We start from the raw sequence: 17,244 nt of genomic DNA on the forward strand, positions 1-17,244 counted from the left end.
AAAAGAGAGTTTGCTTTCACAGGGTTTTAAAGTGAAGTGTGCTTTCTATCAGATCCCTAGCAAGAAGGCAGAGCGGCCAGACAGAGAGGGATCTCTCTTGAACTGAGGAGCCCAGAACTGGACACAGCACTCAAGGTGTGGCCTGAGCAGTGCTGAGCACAGGGGCAGAATAACCTCCCTTGTCCTGCTGGCCACACTGCTCCTGATGCAGGCCAGGATGCCATTGGCTCTCTTGGCCACCTGGGCACACTGCTGCCTCATCTTCAGCTACTCTCTATCAGTACCCCCAGGTCCCTTTCCTCCTGACTGCTCTCAGCCACTCTGTCCCCAGCCTGTAGTGCTGCTTGGGGTTGTTGTGGCCAAAGTGCAGAACCCTGCACTTGGCCTTGTTCAATCTCATCCCATTGGCCTCTGCCCACCCATCCAGCCTGGCCAGGTCCCTCTGCAGGGCTCTCCTACCTTCCAACAGCTCCACAGCTGCTCCCAGCTTGGTGTCATCTGCAAACTTACTGATGCTGGACTCAATCCCCTGGTCCAGATCATCAATAAAGATATTGAGCAGGACTGGGCCCAGCACTGATCCCTGGGGAACACCACTCGTGACTGGCCGCATCTCACTCAGCCCAGAGCAGGGGAGTGTGTGTGTGTGTGTGTCATAAATGGATTTCCTCTACCTCTTTATTGCAGTTGTGAAACACATCTTCCATTAACTGTGTGAGGTTTCCATTCTGGGGACTGGACATTTTTCTTGCCTCTAACTGTATTGATCCCTGTGCAGCTTTCAAGTCCTAGACATGCTGGTTATAAATTCCTTGAGGCCACCAGCACTTTCCTCCTGTGGAAGAAGCATAAATGAGCAGCAGGAATGCAGGGCTTGAGATCTGGATATTTGTTGGGTTTCTTTAACTCCCTTCTTTCCTGCTAAGGAAACTCCTGTAGGCAGGGTTGTGTGATGAAACAAAGACTGCAGGAAACAGAGATTGTTGCTGCTTGAAGCCTTCAGGAGCTTTTGAGGAGACAACTGTTCTGATGGCCAGTTTGTGCAGACACACTGAATGGCTTACAGCTGTGAGTATTTGGTACTGCTCAGGCTGCCTGTGTAACACACCCCTCCAGAATAGCCTTTCTGGCCAGTAGCAGGCAAAATGGGCCATGGGCCTGGGTCTTCTTCCAGCTTTTATTGTTGGCAAGACAACACAGCACTCAGAATTCCACTCTTCCACCTAAAGTAAGCTGCTTCTGTATTTAAGTGCCCTAATCTATCCAAATTTCTTGGCCAGAGTACAGAACCATAAAATGGTTTGGGTAGGAAGGGACCTTAAAGATCATTCAGTTCCAACTGCCCTGCCATAGGCAGGGACACCTTCACTAGCCCAGGTTGCTCAAGGCCTCATCCAGCCTGGCCTTGAACACCTCCAGGGAGGGAGCAGCCACAACCTCCCTGGGCAATCTGTGCCAGTGTCTCACCACCCTCACTATAAAGAATTTCTTCCCAATCTCCAGCCTCAGTCTCCTCTATTCCAGCTCAAAGTCATTGCCTCTCATCCTATCACTACAAGCCATTGCAGACAGTCTCTCCCCATCTTTCTTGTAGCCCTCCTCAGGTACTGGAAGACTGCTCTAAGGTGTCTCCAAAGCCTTCCTTCCTCCAGGCTGAACAGCCCCAACTCTCTCAGCCTGCCCCCACAGGGGAGGTTCTTCAGGGCTCTGCTTATCTCCATGGCTTCCTCTGGACCCACTCCAGCAGTTCCATGGAGCACTTGCATGACAAGGGTCAAATCTTCTGAAAGGCACTGAATGAAGACCTTCCACATATGCACTTTAAAACTCACAAGAAGCTGATTTCTCTTTTTCCTTTTCTATATTTGCTCACAGAGTGGTGCACTGTAACCAACCTACTGGGAGTCTTATTTTTCCCTGGGGAATAATCAGCTTACAGAGCTCTCTGTCTCTGAGATCATGGGAAGGCTTAGCTGGGGAAGAGCTCATCCCATTTATATAGAATTTCTGGCATCTGAACTTGATTTGTGTTTTAGCCTCTGAAGACCTTCTGCTTTGGGTCACCCACAGCTGGCTCATTGTCAGCTGGAGTGAAGATGCAGTGGGGAAGAGGAGGTGACTCACTGGGTGGCCTTACAGACAATATGTAGGTCAGGGGTTTCAAAGTCATACCCTTCTCCTTCTCACTCCAGGGGAGTCTCTGCAAGCCCTCCTCAGGACAAGTTGTGCCGAGGAAAGTCTAGGCTGGATGTGAGGAGGAAGTTGTTGGCAGAGAGAGTGATTGGCATTGGAATGGGCTGCCCAGGGAGGTGGTGGAGGCACCATCCCTGGAGGTGTTGAAGCAAAGCCTGGCTGAGGCACTTAGTGCCATGGTCTGGTTGCTTGGCTAGGGCTGGGTGCTAGGTTGGACTGGATGAGCTTGGAGGTCTCTTCCAACCTGCTTGATTCTATGATTCTATGATTCTATGACATGTTTTGCAATGAAATATTTACTGGCTTGTGGGCTTCATTCTTCCTCTTCAGAGAATCACTGAAGGCAGCAGATTGGAAGGGATCTGCAGAGGTCATCTTGACCTAATCTTGTGCAGTCAGCAGGGACACCTCCAACTAGATCAGGTTGCTCAGGACCCCTTCAAACTGATCTTTAATGTCTCCAAGGATGGGACTTCCACAGCCTCTTCTGGCTTAATGGTGTTATGATGGTTGGACTGGGTGACCTTGGATCTCTTTTCCAGTCAAAGCACTTCTATGAGTCTCTGATCTTTTAGTCACAGTATCACAGTATCATCAGGGTTGGAAGAGACCTCACAGATCATCAAGTCCAACCCCTTACCACAGAGCTCAAGGCCAGACCATGGCACCAAGTGCCACGTCCAGTCCTGCCTTGAACAGCTCCAGGGACGGCGACTCCACCACCTCCCCGGGCAGCCCATTCCAGTGTCCAATGACTGTCTCAGGGAAGAACTTTCTCCTCACCTCCAGCCTAAATCTCCCCTGGCACAGCCTGAGGCTGTGTCCTCTTGTTCTGGTGCTGGCCACCTGAGAGAAGAGAGCAACCTCCTCCTGGCCACAACCTCCCCTCAGGTAGTTGTAGTCAAGTCACAATGTCCCTCTGCTCAGCACTGCTGGGTCTCACCATCTCCTGCTTAAAGCTTCTCCCAGAGGCCCTTGTCACATCATGGAGCAGATTATTCTGAGGTGATTTCACTACCAGCTTGGGAGCTCATTTCTTACTGCTGCCCATCTGTACCAGATCTTATTGACAGCTTCCAGTCCGTGGACTGCAGTTTGTTAAATGAAACCAGGCACATTCTGCATTCATTTTTACATGGCTGCAGTCTGCTGCTCTGGTCTTCCATTGGAGTTTCATTTGTATTCCTAGATGGAAGAAAGGGAGACATTGCAAATGTACAGAAGTTTGCAATAAGAAGTTGTTGATGAGCTCTACATTTTGGTAATGCTTTGGACCATAAACCAGCAGGAATGAGCAGAAATTGTATAACTGCTTCTTCTGAAGCCTCTTGTACATGACTGTGAAACCTGATGCAGCTTCACCCTGGGTCAGAGCTCTTGGCTTTGTGGGAATCTGATTCACTGCACTCATGTGGTGGACACTGCACTGTGTTCCTGACAGATAAACAGAGAGGTTGATGCTTGCTGCAGTGAGAGCTCAGGCAAGTCAGGTATTGAAGGGCCACAGCTGCCCCAGTCTTTGAAACAGCTCAGCACTGTCACTCCTGAACCACATCTTAGAACTGTACAATCACAGAATCATTTTGGTTGGAAAAGATCTCCAAGATTATTGAGTCCAACCACCAACCCAGCACTGCCAAGTCACCACTAAACCACGTCCTTCAGCTCTGCATCTACACAGCTTTGACATCTCTCCAGGGATGGGGACTCCACCACTGCCCTGGACAGCCTGGGCCAGGACTTAGCCTCTCTTTCAGTGAAGAAATTGTTCATATCCAAACTAAACCTCCTCTGGCACAGCCTGAGGCTGTATCACCTCATTCCAACCTCCTTTCAGGCAGTGAGGAGCACTGAAGGAAGCAGTGAGTTACACAAATTGATTCCACTTAGGCCACATGGAGTTTATTTCTCTCTTACTTTACACTGTGAACAATTAAACTCATTTGCAAAGAGCAAGTGGAAAGTAGATAGAAAATACAGCTGGCTTGCACCTGACAAAGCCTCACACATTCTGTGCAGAGGCAGATTACAAATGGCAGAGCAGCAGAGAATTTAGCCTACACACTGTAGGAAGCTCTGTTTGGGAATGAAGATGAGCTAGACAGTGTCTTCAGACACCTAGGCACAGCTCTGACATCTCTGCAAACACAGCAGATTTATAGGTGAGATTTAGAGAAACACTCTGTTCAGTTTGGCATCCCTCACTACAAGAAGGACATTGAGGTGCTGGAGCATGTCCAGGGAAGAGTGAATAAGCTGGTGAGGGGCCTTGAATATGAGTCATGTGAGGAATGGTTGAGGGAATTGAGACTGCTTAGTCTCAGAAGAGGAGGCTGAAGGGAGACCTAGTTGTTCTCTGCAATTCATGCCAGGGGAGGTCTAGGCTGGATGTTAGGAGGAAGTTGTTGGCAGAGAGAGTGATTGGCATTGGAATGGGCTGCCCAGGGAGGTGGTGGAGGCACCGTCCCTGGAGGTGTTCAATAAAAGCCTGGCTGAGGCACTTAGTGCCATGGTCTGGTTGACTGGCTAGGGCTGGGTGCTAGGCTGGACTGGATGAGCTTGGAGGTCTCTTCCAACCTGTTTGATTCTATGATTCTATGAATTACCCTCAAAGGAGGTTGGAGCAAAGTGGGGTTGGTCTGTTCTCATGTGCATCATTAAGGGGCAGGACAAGAGGAAATGGGCTCAAGTTGAGCCACAGGAGATTCAGGATGGATATTAGGAAGAATTTATTTACAGAAAGGGTTCTCAGGCACTGGAACAGGCTGCCCAGGGGGGTGGTGGAGTCAGTACCCCTAGAGGTATTGAAGCATGGATATGGTGCTGAGGGCTGTGGTGTAGTGGCAGCAGCTTAGCAGCAGTGATGGGGTGGTGAACTGCAGGTAAGCAGCTGGACCTGGTGAGCTGGGATTGGTTAGCCTGGAGAAGAGGAGGCTCGGGGGTGACCTTATTGCTGTCTACAGCTACCTGAGGGGAGGTTGTGGCCAGGAGGAGGTTGCTCTCTTCTCTCAGGTGGCCAGCACCAGAACAAGAGGACACAGCCTCAGGCTGCACCAGGGGAGATTTAGGCTGGAGGTGAGGAGAAAGTTCTTCCCTGAGAGAGTCATTGGACACTGGAATGGGCTGCCCGGGGAGGTGGTGGAGTCGCCGTCCCTGGAGCTGTTCAAGGCAGGACTGGACGTGGCACTTGGTGCCATGGTCTGGCCTTGAGCTCTGTGCTAAAGGGTTGGACTTGATGAGCTGTGAGGTCTCTTCCCACCTTGGTGATACTGTGATACTGTGATCTCTTCCAACCTCCACAGTTCTGTGAAAGTAGAGTGGGCTATAAGACTCAAGTGCCTGTTTGTCTGGCAAGCCTTGGCTGAACAGCAATTCTGTCTTGGAGTTTCAGTTATGTAGCAGCAGCTTAAAAAGACCACAGTGAAGGTCTCAAGAAGGCCTCCCTGTTTCAGTATCTGCTTAGAAGTGCTGAGTAACTCCACAGGCATTAGCATCAGCATGAATGCAGACTAGTGGGCTTGTGCAGGTCTAATTTTAACTGGGTTTAAGACAGAATAGGCTCCAGTAGCTCTGAAATGCCTGCTTGTGACAGTGAGAAATTGGTATTTTTACTCATTTCCTACTAGAGGTTTTTAAATCCCCCAATCGCTGCCTTGCTATTAATTAAACAGCTTTCCCAAGCTGCCCTCATGGATGGGTTTAAAAATAGAAACAGAAATTAGCTTTACCTCTGTGCCATTAATTCCTCACCCTTCCCAGGTTGTCACTGAAGCTGGCCCTGGCTGCCTCAAACTGTCAGTCAGTGTAGTGTTTCTGAGGCCAGTGAGCAGCATCATGAACAATCGAGAGCCACAGAAATATCCAAGCCAGAAACGTTTCTCTTCTTGACCCTTCAACACTTCCATCCTGTCTGCTCTGTAGAATATGAGCAGAGGTGTCAATGGCTACAGATGGGGAGGATGTACAAGTGACTGGATGAGACAGATGGATTGAAAGGTGCTTTTCTTCTGTGGCTGATCAAAAAGTAATCTCTTAGGCTCTGTTTTGGTAAGATAAAGAGATTGAATATTTTGAGTTTCTCACTGTAAAGATGATATCCTTCCTGAGGTTCTTTTCCTCATGAGTTTCACTTAGTAAACATCTAAACAAGTGAAAATCACAGAATCATACAGAATTCCAGTATGGTGGGAGTTGGAAGGGGGCTCTGGGGATCATTCAGTCCAGCCCCTCTGCTAAAGCAGGGCACTCACAGCAGCTTGCCCAGGGTCACAGTGCCCAGCTGGGTTTGGAATTTCTCTGCACAAGCACACTCCACAGCCCCTCTGGGCTGCCTGCTCCATGGCTCCAGCATCCTTGCAAAAAGGAGTTCAGATGGAACTCCTGTTCCTCAGCTTCTTCTTGTGACAGAGCTGCTCCAGTTCCTTCAACCATCTTTGTAGCCTCCACTGGACTCTGTCCAGTAGTTCTCTGTCTCTCTGGAATTGGGGAGACCAGAAATGGACACAGGACTCCAAATGTGGACTCAGTAGTGCAGAGCAGAGGAGGAGAAGAACCTCCCTCAACCCACTTACCACGCTCTCCATGCATCCCAGAAAGCCACTGCCCTTCTTGGCCACAAGGGCAGATTTCTGCCTCATGGTGAAGTTGTCCACTGGCATTCTCAGATCCTTCTCCACAGAGATGCTTTACATCAGGTCAACTTGTGGTGATGCAGGGAGTGGCTCCTCCTCAGGTGCAGGACTCTACACCTACCCTTCATGAACTTCATGAGGCTCCTATCCCCCACTCTCTCTGAGGAGTTCCACTTGTTAGGAGGTTCTCACATTTTAAGCCCAATTTCTGTCTTCACCCCAGCAGCAGAGGTGCCATGTCAATAGAGTTCACAGGCAGGGATTTAAAAACCAAAGAGGAAAAAGACAAAACATCAACTCTTGAAATATTTGACAGGATCACAGAAGCACAGAGGTTGGAGAGGACCTCCAGACATCATCCAGTCCAACCATTCTGCCAAAGCAGGATCCACATAGGAACGCATCCAGGTGTGTTTTGAAGGGCTCCAGAGAAGGAGACTCCACAACCTCTCTGGGCAGCCTGCTCCAGGGCTCTGGCAGCCTCACTCTAAAGAAGTTTCTCCTCATGATGAGCTGAAACCCCCAGCTCATCCTGCAAAACAGGTTAATCAAAATAGAAAACATCCATGCAGAGGTTAAAGGGAGCTGGTGCCTGAGGTGGTGTGAAGTGTGCCCAGCTCAGACACTGGTGTAGTTGTTTAATCATAACTCCTTGTCTCAGACATGTTATTCCTCTTCATTCTTGGATGAGTCAAGCTGTCAGCCAGCATAATGTATGTGAACCCTTGCCTTTCAAATGAGCTCAGGAAAAGCTCATTTGCATTTTCTTTCATACCAAATGCAATTATTCAGGCTTCAAATGCCTTCCTCATCGTGTTCGTGATCGCGGGGCGTGAGGACCCGACGTACACAGACCTGGCGTCTGAAGGAATATCAACTGCAGGCAAACAGAAATGGGTCCTGACAGAGCAACAAACACAATTGCAGAACATGTCCTACTTTTCAGCTTGAAAAATGAGCAGGTCATTTTCTCTTTGGGTGACAAGTTGCTGACATACAGCCTAGAGAACTCTTAAATGTGTTTAATTTGAGAAGAGGTGGCCATCAGAAAGCAGAGAATGACTTTGGCCTTGCAGGCTGAGAAGAGAAGGCTCTGGGGAAACCTAATGACAACCTTCTAGTACCTGAAGGGGGCTGCAAGAAGGCTGCAGAGAGGCTGTTTGCAAAGGCTGCAGGGAGAGGATGAGAGCAATGGCTTCAAACTAAAGCAGAGCAGACTGAGATTGGATGTGAGGAACAAGTGCTGCACCATGAGGGTGCTGGAACCCTGCAACAGGTTGCCCAGGGAGGTGATTGGGTCCTCATCCCTGGAGATCACAGTGTCACAGTATCACAGTATCACCAAGGTTGGAAGAGACCTCACAGACCATCAAGTCCAACCCTTTAGCACAGAGCTCAAGGCCAGACCATGGCACCAAGTGCCACGTCCAGTCCTGCCTTGAACAGCTCCAGGGACGGCGACTCCACCACCTCCCCGGGCAGCCCATTCCAGTGTCCAATGACTCTCTCAGGGAAGAACTTTCTCCTCACCTCCAGCCTAAATCTCCCCTGGCACAGCCTGAGGCTGTGTCCTCTTCTTCTGGTGCTGGCCACCTGAGAGAAGAGAGCAACCTCCCCCTGGCCACAACCTCCCCTCAGGTAGCTGTAGACAGCAATAAGGTCTGCCCTGAGCCTCCTCTTCTCCAGGCTAACCAATCCCAGCTCCCTCAGCCTCTCCTCGTAGGGCTGTGCTCAAGGCCTCTCCCCAGCCTCGTCGCCCTTCTCTGGACACACTCAAGCATCTCAATGTCCCTCCTAAACTGGGGGGCCCAGAACTGAACACAGCACTCAAGGTGTAGTCTAACCAGTGCAGAGTACAGGGGCAGAATGACCTCCCTGCTCCTGCTGGCCACACCATTCCTGAGGCAGGCCAGGATGCCACTGGCTCTCTTGGCCACCTGGGCACACTGCTGGCTCATGTTCAGGTGGGTATCAATCAGCACCCCCAGATCCCTCTCTGTCTGGCCACTCTGAACAGGGCTCTGGACAACCTGATCTAGTGGAGGATATCCTTGCTGAGTGCAGGAGGGGTTGGACTGGGTGAGCTTTGGGGGTCCCTTCCAGCCCAGCCCATTCTATGATTCTATGGTTCTCCAGAACAAAAGCTTATCCCCATGATGAACTTTAACAGGAGAGGAGAGGAAAAGATCTGTCCTGCTCTCTTTGTTCACCATTTCCTTATCAAGAAGTTGCACTCCATACTCACACAAGTGGTGAGTAGCAAAACTGAGCATCTTACAATCACAGAATCCTAGCCTGGTGGATTTGAAAGGGACCTCTGGAGATCATCCAGTCTAACCTCCCTGATGAAGCAGGAGCACCCAAAGCAACTTGCCCGGGACTAAAATGGCTGGCTGCAGTTGGAATCTGTTCAAAGGAGGACTCTGCACAGCCTCCCTGGACAGCCTGCTCTAAGGCTCTATCACCCCAACAGAAAAAAAGTTTCTCCTCCTCTTCAGGTGAAACCTCCTATATTCTAGTTTGTGCCCATTGCCCCTTGTCCTGTCTCTGGGCACCACTGAAAACAGTTTCACCTCATCCTCTTGCCTCCCTCCTTCATCTCTTGCTGAGCATTGCTCAGATGCCCTCTGGGGCTGCTCTTTTCTGCAGGCTCAACATCCCCAGGGATCTCAGCCTTTGCTCCTCACAGAGATGCTCCAGGCCCCTCAGCATCTTCATGGCATCCATATACCCTCCAGTAGTTACTGTCTCTGTTGGACTTTGGAACCCTTTGACTCCACTACTCCACCTTTGCCCTCACTGCTGAGACCACATCTCCCCAGTTGAAGAGAGACAGGGACCTGCTGGAGAGGGTCCAGTGGATTGCCATGAGGATGATTGGGGAACTTGAGCACCTCTCTGGAGAGAGACTGAGAGCCCTGGGGCTGTTTAGCCTGGAGAAGAGAAGGCTGAGAGGGGATCTGAGCAATGTCTATGAGTAGCTGAGGGCTGGGTGTCAAATGGAGGGGGCCAAGCTCTTTTGGGTGCTGCACAGCAATAAGCCAAGGAGCAATGGATACAAACTGGAACAGAGAAGGCTTCAGCTCCACGTGAGGAGAAACTTCTTCAGAGTGAGGCTGCCTGAGCCTGGAGCAGGCTGCCCAGAGAGGTTGTGGAGTCTCCTTCTCTGAAGTCTTTCCAGACCCACCTGGAAGCATCCCTGTGTGGACTATCCAGGGTGATGCTGCTTTGGCAGAAGGGTTGGAGTAGATGGTGTGTGGAGGTCCCTTCCAACCTCTGTGGTTTTGTGATTCTGTGATTTTGATTTTCAGTCACTGCATGAAAATAACAAATACAGTTTATGTGCCAAAATGACCACTGAGCATTTGGACTACTTCTGTCTGGACCTGTTGCTTTCCATGCCTGGTCAGTGAAGGAAGTTGAACCTATCTGCTTAGCTTAGTAGTTCACCTGTCTTTAGGTTTGCATGAAGGCTTGGTTGGTTTCAGCAGGAGAACACAACCCAAATGACCTTTAAAGGTCCCTTCCCATCTACAGCATCCTGTGTGAGGAAGGAAGGGACAGGGACAGCCTCTGCTTGCTTGTGCCCTGCAATAGGACAAAGGATAATGGGTATAAAGGGCAGCACAGCAAGTTGCACCTCAAGATGAGGAAGAACTTCTTTGCTGTAAGGATGACAGAGCAGTGGCACAGGCTGCCCAGAGAGGTTGTGGAGTCTCCTTGTCTGCAGCCTTTCCAGCTCTGTCTGGATGTGTTCCTGTGCCACCTGTGCTGGATTCTCTGCTCCTGCTCTGGCAGGGGTGTTGGACTGGAAGCTCTCCAGAGGTCCCTTCCAACCCCTAACATCCTGTGAGCTGTGATCCTGCAAACCTCTGTTTTGGGGAGTGCTGTGCTCTCAGAGCTGCTCTGTGTCAGGTTCAAGTATGAGCTCCAAGCTTTGATTCTGAAACAACATTCAACAGTGCCACTCTTGGAGCCTCTTTAACATCTTTATCTGGTACCAAAATAATACTGCCTAGAACGTGGTGTGATTTATGATACAGAAAGTGTCATAAATCAACATGCAAGATGCTGGTTAAAATAGACCATTTTTGTCAGAAGATGTCAGGTTGTATCACACTGGGGTTGATTTGATTTTCTTTTGTGTGTGTGTCTGTGTCTTTGTGCCATGTGAGACAATTTCCAGGCCATTTTACACTGCGTGGATGTGAAATGGAACACATAAGATCCTGTGAAAGTTATTTGTTTGTGTTCCCCTGTCACAATTACTAATGCTTCAGCTTTGCAACTGCTCAAAGGAGCACTGAAATAATCTTTTTATCATGGCTGTGTTGCATTCATATTGGTTTTATTCTCTGTCTGAGATGAAATGGCTGAAATGTTCCTGCTCAAATATTTCTAGTATCATGTTGAAGATGCCAGAATTATATTTCAATAACTGGAGTGACAATCTGAGGGTTTTGAGTGTTGAAGATGCTAAAATTAGGACTATTTCAATTACTGGAGTGACTATCTGAGGCTTTTGAGTGTTTTCAGCATGGAGTTAGAAAGAAGCCCTTTATAATTTTGGTGGGCACTGCCCTCTTGCCTCTCTTGTGATGTATTTTTGCATCACTCAGGCTGAAAAGTCTTCAGGTTCAGATCTTAACTGTAAGCTTGGGCTGTGTTGCTATATTCTCTAGTCACAGTCTCAGGATGATGAAGCTGGTGAGAGGCCTGGAACATGAGTCCTATGGGGAGAGGCTGAGGGAGCTGGGATTGTTTAGCCTGGGCAAGAGGAGGCTCAGGGCAGACCTCATTGCTGTCTACAACTACCTGAAGTGAGGCTGTAGCCAGGTGGGAGTTGATCTCTTCTCCCAGGCAACCAGCAACAGAACAAGGGGACACAGTCTCAAGTTGTGCCAGGGCAGGTCTAGGCTGGATGTTAGGAGGAAGTTGTTGTCAGAGAGAGTGATTGGCATTGGAATGGGCTGCCCAGGGAGGTGGTGGAGGCACCGTCCCTGGAGGTGTTGAAGCCAAGCCTGGATGAGGCACTTAGTGCCATGGTCTGGTTGACTGGACAGGGCTGGGTGCAAGGTTGATGATGTTGGAGGTCTCTCCCAACCTGGTTGGTTTTATGATTCTATGAGTGGCCTTCCAGGAGATGCTGGTCTGTGGTGGCTTGCAGCTTTGCCAGCTTTACAGCCTGAATTACAGTGGAGTTATGCTTCAGGCTGAGGCGAGGTTCCCACCTTGTCTGTTAGAACTGATGAGAAAAACTGGCTGGGTGTGAATGCAGAAATCAGCAACTTCCTGGCACCACTTGCAAAAGGAGGGTCAGCTTTGTTTACAGAGTGAAGGCTTTGCTTAAATCAGGGAGAAGGATTTCAATTTCATCCTGATTTGATATGGGCTTTTGTCTTCTTTCTTTTCTAAAAAGGCAACCAATCTTCAAGGAAAAAGAAAAAAGTATTTAAAAGGAAAAGCTCAGTCTCTGCTTGCATGGATATTCATAAGCAGACCTAAATAATTTAGCAAGAGCTTAATCCCTTTCATTTTTAAATACATTACATTAATCCATTTATATGAGATCCTTATTTCTAGCTCTTCTGTCAGGCACAGCCTCAGTACCTAACTCTGGGATTGTTTTCCATTGATAAAAAACCAACAGCATAAAACCAGTGGGAAAAGTCACCAAATTCCTGGGACAACAACAAATGAGGGAGATTTGATCTTATTACAGTCTGTGTCCTGGCCACTTCTATCCCCATCTTGTGAATGATTAATACCAGTCCATAGTCTTAGCTAAGCTTGGTTTCAGTTTTCACAGAATCCCAGCATTTCATTGTTCCTCTAAGCATGGAATTGACACTGCTTAATTCCTTACATTAATTCAAGTGGATGGAAGTGTGTTTTCCTAACAGCAGGGAGCAACAGGGTGAGGCTATGAGCCATAGAGAAGCTTTGCAGTTATCCTGTGCACCAGGCAGACAGTGTTGCTGAATCAGAGTGGTGAAGGTTGGAAAGGACCTCTGAAGATTATCCAGTCCAACCCCCTGCTAAAGCAGGGCACCCACAGAAGCTTGCCCAGGATCACAGTGCCTGGGGGTTTGGAATCTCTCCAAACAAGGAGACTCCACAACCTCTCTGGGCAGCCTGCTCCAGGGCTTTGTCACCCTAACAGGAAAAGAAGTTTCTCCTCCTGTTCAGGTAGAACCTTCTGCATTCTAGTTTGTGCCCCTTGGTGCTGCTGGCAAGTGTCTCGCCCCATTCTCTTGCCCTCCACCCTTTAGCTCTTGCTTTTGTGCCCATTGCCCCTTGTCCTGTCACTGAGCACCACTGACAAGAGTCTGGTTCCATTTTCTTGCCCCTCACCCATTATCATAGAATCATAGAATCATAGAATCAAGCAGGTTGGAAGAGACCTCCAAGCTCATCCAGTCCAACCTAGCACCCAGCCCTATCCAATCAATCAGACCATGGCACTAAGTGCCTCAGCCAGGCTTTTCTTGAAGAGCCCCAGGGACGGTGCCTCCACCACCTCCCTGGGCAGCCCATTCCAATGCCAATCACTCTCTCTGTGAAGAACTTCTTCCTAACATCCAGCCTAGACCTCCCCTGGCACAACTTGAGACTGTGTCCCCTTGTTCTATTGCTGAGCATTGCTCAGATCACCTCTGGGGCTGCTCTTCTGCAGGCTCAGCAGCCCCAGGGCTCTCAGCCTTTCCTCCTCACATAGCTGCTCCAGGCCTCTCAGCAGCTTTGTACTCCTTTTCACACTGACCACTGCAGTTCAGGTTCTGTTCTCATGCCTTGCTCTCCAGTCCAAGGCATTCCCTGCTCTTGGTGGCTCTTCCTTTCAAGCCAGCCTGTTACAGAAGCTCCAGTTCCAATGCAGGAACCTTTCACAGAATCCCAGAATTAATCAAGTTGGAAAAGACCTTTAAGATTGTTGAGTCCAACTTACCACCTAACTCTCTCTAATGAACTAAACCATGGCACCAGGTGCCTCACCCTGTCTCTTTTTAAACACTCCCAGAGATGGTGACTCCTCCACCTCCCCAGGCAGCCCATTCCAATGCCAATCACAGTATCACAGTATCACCAAGGTTGGAAGAGACCTCACAGATCATCCAGTCCAACCCTTTAGCACAGAGCTCAAGGCCAGACCATGGCACCAAGTGCCACGTCCAGTCCTGCCTTGAACAGCTCCAGGGACGGCGACTCCACCACCTCCCTGGGCAGCCCATTCCAGTGCCCAATGACTCTCTCAGGGAAGAACTTTCTCCTCACCTCCAGCCTAAATTTCACTCTTGCTGTGAAGAACTTCTTCCTAAGATCCAGCCATTTCTTTGTCCTGCAGCTGTCATTGAGTAGCTCCTTTGCAGACATCTAGCCTTAGATAAGGAACTAGATGGCATTTCTAATCATAAAGAGCCTCCAACAGTAAATTCATCCTAAATCTCCTTTCCAAAGGCCAGACTCCCTGTGAAGCCTCTGGGGAGCTGAGTTTGCCCTTTGCAGAGCAGACTTTTGGTGCTCCCCCAGCACACAGCAGTGCTGACACATTTCTTGCACGGGGCACTGTGGATGCCTCAACATTTGCATGGAGTTCAAAAGCAATTAGAGTGGAAAATAGATCCAGGATGCTGCTACTAACTACAGGGAGAACACTTTAGGTTCAGGAAGTTTCTAAACCACAAATCTCTGGGGCTAGGAGGGGACATCAAAGAGTGACCAGTGTGTGACCTCTGACCTATGCTCATCTCTCATGGTAGGGCCTCAGGCTTAATGAATTCTTGCAACGATCTTCTACAGCCACTTCTCCAAAGTGCCAGGACTGCAACAATTTGAATGGATGCCACAGACACAAGCCAATAAATCTTTCCCTAACAAGGGGTTAGATGTGGTTTTTGTAGGCAGTGACAGCTTTGCTGAAGTCAATGAGCCACTGGGGACGTTCCATCTAAGGTGATTCCAGGTCTGACAGTGGTGAAGATACTTATTGTCTGAGTGTGACTAATCTGTGAGGAGAGGGAGGGCTGGTGCTGATTGCTACAACATCCAACAGGGAAATCAAGGCAAAGAAACCCAACCTTGACAAAAGAGAAGATTGGACATTTTTGGTTTATTTTTACCATAATTAAAAACTTTTTTTGCTGTGAGGATGCTGCAGCTCTGGAACAGGCTGCTCAGAGATGTTGGGGAGTCTCCTGTACAACCTGCTGTGAGACCTAAGAGCAGCCTGCCAGGACCTGAAGCAGGCTACAAGAAGGCTGCAGAGGGACTGTTTGCAAAGGCTGCAGGGACAGGACAAGGGGCAATGGTTTGACATTAGAGCAGAGCAGGTTGAGACTGGATATTAAGAGCAAGTTCTGCACCATAAGGGTGGTGGAACAGCAGAACAGGTTGCCCAGGGAGGTGGCTGACATCCCATCTCTGGAGATATTCATGGTCAGGCTGGACAGAGCCATGGGCAACCTGATCTAGTGGAGTATGTCTCTGCTGACTGCAGGGGGCTTGGAGTGGATAAGCTTTGGAGGTCCCTTCCAACCCAGACCACTCTATGATTCTGTGCCTGGAGTAGGTGACCTTGAGAGGTCTCTTCCCACCCCCACTGCAGAGGGATTCTGTGCTGCCATTCCCTACCCCAGTGCTCATGACTCTGCTTGGATTCTCATTTCACATGTTCCTCATCTGTTCTCCCCACCATGCTGGGATTCTGGGCTAACCAAAAATGCCATAGCTGGCTGAGGCTCGTACAGCTGAACAGAACAGCTGCAAGGCAGGCTGCAGATAGCTCTTAAGAGCTTTGCAAAGAGCAATTGATTCTCACTTTCATTTTCTCTGTCAGTCACATGAAGAGAAAAGAAACTTTGGCAAGTGGTGAAGTTCTGGGATTACTCTTGTCCCTTCTAACAGTGGTAAAATGTGGAAGGAAGCTGAGAAAACTGTAGCAAAATGGTCACCTGTTAAGATGCCTGCCTCATGATGAATGGATTCATTTGTGCTAAGATTTGCTATGTCACCTCAGGTCCTAGAGCTCCTTTCCTTCAGATGTACATCCCCTAAGTGCCATTCACATTTACTCAGTGGTGTTATCAACCACAGGCATAAGATGGGAAGAGGCTTGGTAATAGCAGGGCAACAAAGCTGGGGAAGGGGCTGGAGAACAGGGCTGGGAAAGAGGAGCTGAGGGACCTGGGGGTATTGAGTCTGGAGAAGAGGAGGCTGAAGGGAACTCTCATGGCACTCTACAGCTTCCTGAAAGGAGGTTGCAGTGAGGTGGAGGTTGAGCCCTGCTCCCAACTATCAGGTGATAGAAGGGGAGGAAGTAGCCTGAAATTGTGCCAGGGGAGGATTAGATTGGAGATTAGGATCCATTTCTTTGCTGCAAGAGTGGTCAGGGATTGAAACAGGCTGCCCAGGGTTCAGTGCTGGGGCCTGTCCTCTTTGATATCTTTATCAATGATCTGGATGAGAGGATTGAGTGCACCCTCAGTGAGTTTGCAGGTGACACCAAGCTGAGTGGCTGTGTCAATCTGCTAGAGGGTATCACAGTATTATCAGGGTTGGAAGAGACCTCACAGATCACCAAGTCCAACCCTTTAGCACAGAGCTCAAGGCCAGACCATGGCACCAAGTGCCACGTCCAGTCCTGCCTTGAACAGCTCCAGGGACGGCGACTCCACCACCTCCCCGGGCAGCCCATTCCAGTGTCCAATGACTCTCTCAGGGAAGAACTTTCTCCTCACCTCCAGCCTAAATCTCCCCTGGTGCAGCCTGAGGCTGTGTCCTCTTGTTCTGGTGCTGGCCACCTGAGAGAAGAGAGCAACCTCCTCCTGGCCACAACCTCCCCTCAGGTAGTTGCAGACAGCAATGAGGTCTGCCCTGAGCTTCCTCTTCTCCAGGCTAACCAATCCCAGCTCCCTCAGCCTCTCCTCGTAGGGCTGTGCTCAAGGCCTCTCCCCAGCCTCGTTGCCCTTCTCTGGACACGCTCAAGCATCTCAATGTCCCTCCTAAACTGGGGGCCCCAGAACTGAACACAGAACTCAAGGTGTGGTCTAACCAGTGCAGAGTACAAGGGCAGAATGACCTCCCTGCTCCTGCTGGCCACACCATTCCTGAGGCAGGCCAGGATGCCACTGGCTCTCTTGGCCACCTGGGCACACTGCTGGCTCATGTTCAGGTGGGTATCAATCAGCACCCCCAGATCCCTCTCTGTCTGGCTGCTCTCAGCCACTCTGACCCCAGCCTATATCTCTGCATGGGGTTGTTGTGGCCAAAGTGCAGCACCCTGCACTTGGAGCTATTGAAGCCATCCCCTTGGCCTCTGCCCATCTGTCCAGGCGGTCAAGGTCCTGCTGCAGAGCCCTTCTGCCCTCCAACCCAGCCACATCTGCCCCCAGCTTGGTGTCATCTGCACACTTGCTGATGACTG

The sequence above is a fragment of the Pogoniulus pusillus genome, chromosome 1 (assembly GCF_015220805.1).
Source record: "Pogoniulus pusillus isolate bPogPus1 chromosome 1, bPogPus1.pri, whole genome shotgun sequence".
NCBI lineage: Eukaryota > Metazoa > Chordata > Aves > Piciformes > Lybiidae > Pogoniulus > Pogoniulus pusillus.